The sequence below is a fragment of the Amblyomma mixtum genome, chromosome 1, assembly GCF_055824585.1.
Source record: "Amblyomma mixtum isolate Tamu chromosome 1, ASM5582458v1, whole genome shotgun sequence".
Classification (NCBI taxonomy): Eukaryota; Metazoa; Arthropoda; class Arachnida; order Ixodida; family Ixodidae; genus Amblyomma; species Amblyomma mixtum.
The window spans coordinates 223,861,388-223,870,228 of NC_143012.1; positions in this window are offsets into that span (position 1 = coordinate 223,861,388).

Genomic DNA, 8,841 nt, shown 5'->3' on the forward strand with positions numbered 1-8,841 from the left:
TTTCCTTAAAAAAAGTACTTTGTTTATGCCGACTGAACATGGGTCAGCAGGCATGCATTCCTGCAGTGGAATAATCTAGGCGTAGCACGGATTACACCCCTAATTTTTAACAGGAAATATCGTCAAGCAAATAAGTTCCTTCACATACTACCCATTGCGCCGCTGAAGTGGAAGCTTGTTTAAGTATTGTAACCAAGCACAGAAATTAATCTCGGGAAAACCGGAGAAGCGGTACCTTCAACGACCCCGCCAGAGCCCGAAGCCTGACTCCATCCTCTAGGCCTCCTCTCGCCATGGTGGGATTAGGCGGGGGAGACATTCCACAATGGTGTCCTGTGGCCACGCCAGCGTGCAGCTCGGCAGTAACGGGCGCCACTGTGACGAGCCACACGTTGATGTCAACGCGTCAGACCAGCGGCGGCGGGGCGACATAGTGCTGTTTGGCGGTGATCGTGAATCCTTGGAACACTGGAGTCACGCGCAGCTCGCCGGTGCACGTACAGCTGACCACGTGACTCGGAAACTTTGCAGCATTGTTTGACATTGGAGAGAGCTCGTGCGACAGTGACTGGTGGCCCGCTCCAGGGGCGCGAGGAAACACTGGAGGGGGATGTAGCGCTCCGCTCCACGGTGTGGGCACGTTTGTGATTAGCAAGCTTTGTTTTTGAAGCTTTTGGGGAGTGTGGAGAGTCTTGCAATAAACGAATTAGTATTTCTAATTTCAAAGTCCCAGCTTTACTCTCAGGTGCCAGCAGGCACGTCCCTCCCCCTGAAAAAAACCGGGCCCTCTCACAAGCATGGCAGGTGAGGGCTAAGAACAATACGGAAGGCGAGTGGCTCAACAAACCATCACACCTCGAAGCCGAGCACGGCGAGTGAGAGACAAGAAGTGACGGCAGTTTAGCTAGGTTCAAGTTCAAGGTTGTCGAGGAGGGCTATGCGTGGACATGCGGTCGCGACGATAAGGTGGTCGATAAGTTCTGTAAATGCGTCGAATCGGCCATCAGTAAAGAAAAAACGCGGCGCACTGTACTGATGGGCGACTTCATTTCGAAAGTGGGGCGGACGCATGCAGGTGACGAGGCAGTACGAAGCTGTGGCATAGGAGCCAGGGATCAGATGGGAGAACTAACCGCAAAATTTGGGAAAGGTGTGGTCTGAGAATTATGAATACCTTCTTACGCAAAGCAACAGCAGCAAGTGGACATGGGAGAGCCCGCATAGGGAGACTAAAAGGAGATGCACCTTATAATATGCCCCATGCAAAGCGCAGGCTCCTGAACGTTTTTTTTGCAATCAATCAATCACTCAATCAATCAATCAATCAATCAATCAATCAATCAATCAATCAATCAATCAATCAATCAATCAATCAATCAATCAATCAATCAGATCAATCAATCAGTTGCGACTAATAATGTGCCCCGATACCAGCATCGTACGGGAGGTAAAGGCGCCAGGCAAAATGAAATGCAGCGACCATGGGATGGTAACGTAAATGAGTTGACCAAGATTCGAAAAAAAAAACAAAAACGAGGGAACGTGATCAGGAAGACGCGCATTAACGAGTTGGGGATGACAGAAAGTATTGAGGAGCTTGTGAGATTGATCGAGAACAGATATTTTGCGTTCAGCAAGGAAGACAACGTTGGCGCAAAGACAAGAATGACAGCCATATCATCGTAATCAGTGTACGCGAGATAAAAGCAGAAGCTAGGCATGATACAGGCAAGTTCTGCCAGGAATAAAGAAGGAGAAGGAAGGCGGGAAGGTATCGAAGTCTATAGTCAGAAGAGACCTAGCAGAACTGTGGTATTCGAATATTAACACTAAGGTATAAGCGATGTAAGGGTGTGCAATATGCACTGTTTGAGTAAGCTGTCAGAACAAGGGACGACCCAAAGCCGCAAGAAGAAAATTAGGAATCAAATCAGAAATAAGATAAATCCGAAATCAGAAAGCCACGTTATTACCAATTTCGAAAATATATTTAAATAGCTAAAAAATTCTACACAGATTTGTAATGTAACCGAAATAATAGCGACCAAACAATGACACAAGAAGGAATGCCGAGGAAATTAATATTTTTTTTATTTATTTGGTCATACTGTTAACCCTCAAATGAGGGTCGTTACAGGGAGGGAACAAAAACAAATACATAAATGAGCAATCATGAGTCAGAGTTCAAAATTTGTACACCATTTCTCAAAAATATATCAACACCTAGCTCAAATTGTTGCACGTTCGTACTCTTCACAACATCACTTGGCAATTTGTTCCACATTTCAATTACATCAGGGAAGAAAGAATACCGGTACACATCCGTACGTGTGTTAATAGGCTGTAGTACCCTGCTGTGGTTTTTCCGGGAACCACGTTTTAGAGGCGCTTTCACATAATGTTCTTTATTTATTTTTAATGTCCCTTGCATTATCTGGAAAAAAAGTTTGAGTCTATGTTTTATTCTTCTAATTTCCAGCGTTTCCAATTCACACTGCTGCATCATCTTTGTAACCGAGTCAGTACGGCGATACTTTGAACATATAAAACGTGCTGAAATCCGCTGTACTCTTTCTATTTTCTTTTTTAAGCATTTTTGGTGAGGGCTCCACACAGCATTCGCATATTCCAGAACTGGTCGTATAAACGTTTTGTAGGCGACTAACTTAATTTCTCTAGTTGCGTTTGGAAGTTTTCTCCTAAGAAAGCAAAGCTTCTGGTACGCTTTTGAATAGATATTGTCAATGTGAATACGCCAGTCTAGATTATGCGTCACTGTCACCCCTAAGTACCGGAAACTCTGCACCTTGACCAAGGTATTTTCTCCAATATTATATTCAAATTTGATAACGTTCTGTTTTTTAGTTACGTGAGTGTATGTAGATTTATTGTAGTTAATTACCATGCCCCATCTTTGGCACCACGAGTTTAATGATTGTAGGCATTTATTTAGTTCAATCTGATCTTCCGTGCAGGCTACACGCGTGTAAATTAAACAATCATCGGCGAATAGTTTAATTTTTACAGGTGGGTTAATATATTCCGACAGTAACGATAAAATACTAATTGAATGCCCTTCAAAGGCAAGGTTTGCAGGTTTGCTGAAGGAAGGTGGATGTATCTTGTTTGAAGAACTTAGCAACCTATATGCTCTATGTGCATGAGCTCGAGGGCATCAGAAGTTTGAAGAAATCTAGCATCACATCAATACACGAACAATCGATGTCAAAGATTTGAAAATAACATGACGATTAGCGTGCTGTACGTCGCCTATAAGGTGTTTAACGTAACCGCCTCAGGAACCAGAACTTCTGTAGAGAGATTACTCGACAATGCACCACCACTAATGCAATGATAGAGAATGGCGGAGAGTATGATTAGCGCCTATATATGCCCTTTATATATAGGCTACTTGGGCTTTCTTAGAGTGAAGAATAATTCAACGCTTACTTTATACCGAAATACGTCCCTGGTTAGAGGCACTCTAGTCTAAATTGGAGCCTGAACCTCGACACTCTAATGTCGACAGGAAAATGAGTCGTTTAAATCGCAACGACCGCATATTCTGCCACCGAAGGCGACATCATACTATGTGAAGTCGACATGCTCGAAACAAAAGTTAAGCATCACATATGGTTTATGGTTTGTGGGGGTTTAACGTCTCAAAGCGACTTAGGCTGTGAGGGATGCCGTAGTGAAGGGCTCCGGAAATTCCGACCACTTGGGGTTCTTTAACGTGCACTGAATTCGCGCAGTACGCGGGCTTCAAGAATTTGGCCTCCATCAAAAAAAAAAAAAAGAGACGCCGGATCGAACCCGCGTCTTTCGGGTCAGCAGCCGAGCGCCATAACCACTGAGCCACCGCGGCGGCTAAGCTTTACATATGTGGCAGAGCCTCATTGCTTGTTTTTTCCTACAGAGTGACGAATACGCATCTGCAGGTGACCTGGACAGTCATTATTTGTACGCTCAGATGATCAAAGCTCTCCCTCCGCCGCAGGCGCGAACTGTCTCGAGTCCAGGATTTTGGCAACTAGGAGCTCTCCAACTATTTCGACACCAGCGGAACAGCTTCACTCTTATGTTGGGATGGCTTACACGAAACAAAGCTCGTAAAATTTACTTGCTTTATGGGTGCATTTAAGCGGTTGTGCGCAATGTGAAGTCGTTGGTCACGCGTGCGTTGTTGCCGTAAGAAGAGCAGCGCTGCCCTTTACTACAGTCAAATACAGCAGAGAAGGCTGCATACAGCTTATATCTACCAGTTATGTTTATCAAGTGATCTTCTAGTACATTACTTGCGAAAATAAGAAAGAAAAATAATGGCTTGAGAGTGAGTATGATGCCTAGGTTCCAAAAGTAGGTGTAGCCCTATTCAGGCAATTCACGTCGCTGAAAAATCTGCCAGCATGAAAATATCGCGTTCCAGTCTGGAATCGAACTCCACGACTTTGCGACGAGTTCTCGGCTCGTTCCCTTGAGTGAACAGCTAGTTATTGACTGGCCGGTCTAGTCTGCACGCAGCTGAACGTGTCTTGAAGACGACCGTGATGAGGGCTGCGATATCAAATCAAATCAAAGTTTATTTCCCATCTAACACTACAGATGGAGGAATCGTAGAAAAAAGCTGCCCTTGGGCAGCTTGACGAGTCTACAATCCTAATTATTGACAGGGAGGCAACACAAGAGTTTATACAATTTAAAAAAAAAAGGACATCAAGGAAGCACCCGAGAATACACGAAACAGCAATATGTATACATAATGAAACTTAAACCATGTTATTCAAAAACAAATTATGTAGTTCACGACGTGAAAAAGAAAACAAATCGAGGTTAATGTGGATATACCTATTTAGAAGAGATGGAAGTGTGTACTGAAGGCATTCCCTACCAAGATTTAGTCGAGGTGTTGGCACTGTCCATTCTTCGCCACGTCTTGTTGGATAGACTGATTCTTTTTTCCTTAGTTCTGCTAAATTTTTAAGATTTGTTACATTTTTCTTGATTTCTGTTGTAAAAGTAACACTCAGGCGATATTTATAAATATTATGTGCTTTAATAACTCCAGAATGACAAAATAAAGCTGCACTTGGATGTCGGAACAGTAAATTATATGTATTTCGGAGATATCTTTTTTGAATTAAATGAATACGTTCAAGGTTAGTGAATGTTGTAGTGCCCCACACCAAATGGCAATAGTTTAAACGCGAGTTGAATATTGAATTGGATACCAGCATCTTAGTTTTTGTGGGAAGTATGTATTTTAGACGGCCTATAACACCAGTGATTTGAGCTATTTTTTTCAAGATATAATTGACATGATAATCCCATGACATACTGGCAGAAAATATAACCCCAAGGCATTTAAACTGCTCAACAATTTCTACAGCCCGCGAGCTTAATATAATATTATCGTGCGGTGGGATAATTTTATTTTTCGGCCTAAATATGACAGCTTTGGTCTTACTCTCGTTTATCTGCATCAGGTTAACTGCAGACCAGACCTCAAGAGCTTTCATTGTGGCATTACATTGTTTGATAAGTTCATGAACATTTTCACCTGAAAAAAATACGCTCGTATCGTCGGCATAGATGAAAAACTTTGTATTATCGCTTATGTTGACGATATCGTTCAGGTAAATATTGAAGAGTAGAGGCCCTAGCGTACTGCCTTGTGGGACACCGCAGAAGAGCGGCTTCGGTTCAGACCGTATACCATTTATGTACACCACTTGCTGTCTTAACGACAAATAAGAACTTAAAGGGTCCCTGAAACGGTGTCCATGTAGGCAAAGAGAAGTCTAAGTATTGATAGACACTGAACGATCCATCATCCTACCGCAAAAATTTTTGATCTACCTTGTGTGGAACCAGAGATAATGGCTATTAAAAATGACCACCAGCCCTTTCCCTCTGAACTCGTACAACGGAGCGAACCATAAAAAAATAAAGATTACAGACCGGGACCATGCTCCGCCCACAAATACGTCATCGACGAGATCGGTTTGTTTACTTCCGGTTGACGCGCTCGCTCGCTCGCTTTCCCGCTGTCTGCTCACCTGTGTCTCGCAACCGTCGCTGCGGCTTCTGTCGTACTGTGGACCCCGAGCTGAAGGAACGACTTTTGCGGATGAGTGCCGAAATGGGATTTCAGCCTTAAGGCGGGGACATATGTGCGAAAAGTGTGTGCGATTCGCTGCGGCGCGCCTTTGTGAACGGCGTCGTAACGACCGATCGCAGCTCGTCGCCTGCGTCCAACCTGCTGGATGTCAACGACAAGCCGCGCGTGGAAAACGCAACGACGGGAAGCGGGAGCCAATACGAGCGCGGAGAGCGGCAGCGTCGTGATGCCGTACAGCACGCTCCTCATGGCGCTCGGGGCCGAGCCACGCCAGGCCGGCCTGCCAGCCTTGATGCCGGCCGCCGGCGACTGAAAAACGCGCTAGTATTGTTTGTTCTCGTCCATAGCAAGCCCTTGGATAGATGCATGTCAAAAATGCATAATTTCTGACTATCGTTGGCCAATATCGAGTTGCTGGTAAAAGTTATGACTGCGATACAAGCAAATTTCATCCCACAGCCGCTTTGGTGCTGCTGCTACTGGTTCGCCTGCCGTATTCTAGTTCCGTTGCTGAAGGCGTCGTGGAAATCGAACATATCTTTTTATAATGGGACGAGTTCGCAGTAAAGCGATGTGAAGAGTAGGCCTTTTATTACAGCGTAGGCGACTTCCGAAGCGTCGTCAGCTGTGGCTTCGATCCGAAACCAGCTAGGCCTAGCGACGACTAGGGCAGCCTGGGACCAGCGCGCAGTTCGTCGCGCGGCGTTGCCGCAGGCGGTGTTGTTGCCGAAAGATCCACTTTTGCACAGGCATATTGTCATTGCTCGAATCTAGGAAGCATCCTGTCTGGTATCATGGCTATTTTGTATTTTCTTGTGCGAACGTGAGGTACGCCGAGCATGCCGGCCGGCCGGCCGGCCAGCTTGGATCCCGTCTGCCGGCGTCATAAAAACGAGCTAAAGTGTGTTCTTGACGTAAATAATAAACCCTGGGATAAGAAATGTGAAAAATGTGTCATTTTTGAGGATCGCTGACCAATACTGAGCTGCTGGTAAAGGTAACGACTGTAATACGAGCAAATTTCTTGCCACAACCGTCTCGCAGCTGCCGCTGGCCCGACGTGGGGTCCGGCTCGCCTGGCGCCCGCTCGCTGCGCTGCTGAAGGAGTCGCGGAAAGTGACCATACTATTATTTTATTGTGAGATGATGCTTTTGACTGCAAAGCGATGTGTAGAGCAAGCCTTTTATTATAGCTCATGCGACTTCCGAAGCGCCGGCCGCTACGGCTTCGATGCCAAAGAGGCAATAGGCCTAGCGACGACCACGGCAGCCAGGCAGCAGCAGAGCTCGTCGCCCGGAGCGCCCGCGAGCGGTGCCGTTGCCGAAAGCTCGCAACATAAGCAGGCATGCTTTGTCGCTGCTCGAGCAGTATTTCTGATAACAAGGCGATCTTGCCTTGTGATAATTGTACACCATCCCAAGCAGCGCTCAGGCATTGCTGCACGGCGGCGAAGTGCGACACCAGTTGTGAGCGGAGCTTGGGTAGAGCGGCGCAGCGATGCTCACCGCTCCGTGTGTCCCTGCTTGTAGTGGGGCGGCAGTTCACAAGCGACGATCGGTGCGGCGCGTCGGCCAGGTTTTTAAGGACACGCCGTTCAGAAATCCGGCGCTGAATCCTGACGACGACGACAGCTCGCTCACTTCCATCTTTCGGCAGAGAGTGCCGAAGGGCAACATCTTGGCTTTGCAACCAACGACACAGCACGGCCGGTCCATTTTGATTGCGCATGCGACGGAGGTCGCGACAGAAATCAGTAGTGCGGTGACTACAAATCGCACCTCGATTCTCGATTCGGTTCGACGGTGGCGCCGGCGGAGTGACACAAGCGGTACGAGCAGACGAAAACATTGCAAACCGGAAGTGCAGTACTAATTTCTGACACCCAACACGCAATAACCGCGTAAACATGCATATAAACGACAACTCTCCTTGTTGAAATGCGAAATGGTTCCGCAAAGAGTAAGAATGTGAAGTATGTAGAGCTTTTAGTTTGTTAAATGTGCGATTTCACGTTGGCACCGCGAACCAATGATAGCCCTGCGCTGGTGACGTAAAGAGTACTGAAGTGACGTAATGAGTACAGATTCGGGCGGAAGTTCACCGCCGCTGGTCGCCGCTAGGCTCGGGAGCAGCAATTTTTGAAAATGTATTATAAATTATCTACTCGCTTTTGATGCGGCATGAACGTTCAGTGGCCTATGCTCTACGTAATGCAAGTATTTTTTTGCCAACCTCAGACACCCCTTTCTGGGACCCTTTAACAGTGAGAGCGCTTTTCCTCGGATACCATAGTAGTGTAATTTATTTAGTAAGATTTTATGATTTACCAGGTCAAAAGCCTTTGAGAAGTCCACGAATACACCAATGACAATAGCTTTGTTTTCAAGTTGCTTTATTATATATTCCTTTTGTTGGAGTAATGCAAGTTCAGTTGATTTGCTTTTGCAGAAGCCAAACTGAAATGGTGTTAGCAAGTTAAATTTATGGATGAAATTTGACATTCTTAGATGGAGCATTTTCTCAAATGCTTTCGAAAACACTGGCCAAATAGAGATTGGTCTGTAGTTGGCGAGGGCGTTGCGATCTCCTTTTTTGTAAAGAACAACAACTTTTGCTAATTGCATTTTTTTCCGGAAAAACTGCAGTTTCTAAACAGATGTTAAAGATGTGAGCAAGTATGGGAGCAAGTATATACAGGCAATACTTAAGCGTTGACATG